Raw genomic sequence first — 369 nt, forward strand, 5'->3', positions numbered from 1 at the left:
ATCCATTATCTTTACCCGTTTATTCCATTTTGGGTCACGGGGGTCGCCGGTGCCCATGTCCAGCAATCACTGTGCGAGGGGTACACCCTGGACGGGTCGCAAGTCCATCACAGGGCCACATAGAGACAAACGAGACAAACAACCATTCACTCTCTCATTCACACCCAGGGACAATTCAGTTACCAATCAGCCTAACATGCATGTTTTTGGTCTGTGGGAGGAAACCGGAGTACCCGGAGAAAACCGACGCATGCACGGAGAGAACATGCAAACTCCACCCAGAAAGGCCCCTGGACCGGGGTTTGAACCAGGGACCTGCTCGCTGAGAGGCAGCAGCTCTACCAGTTGCGCCACCGTGCTGCCCTATAT

The sequence above is a fragment of the Nematolebias whitei genome, chromosome 15, assembly GCF_014905685.2.
Source record: "Nematolebias whitei isolate Nwh7 chromosome 15, NemWhi1, whole genome shotgun sequence".
Lineage (NCBI taxonomy): Eukaryota > Metazoa > Chordata > Actinopteri > Cyprinodontiformes > Rivulidae > Nematolebias > Nematolebias whitei.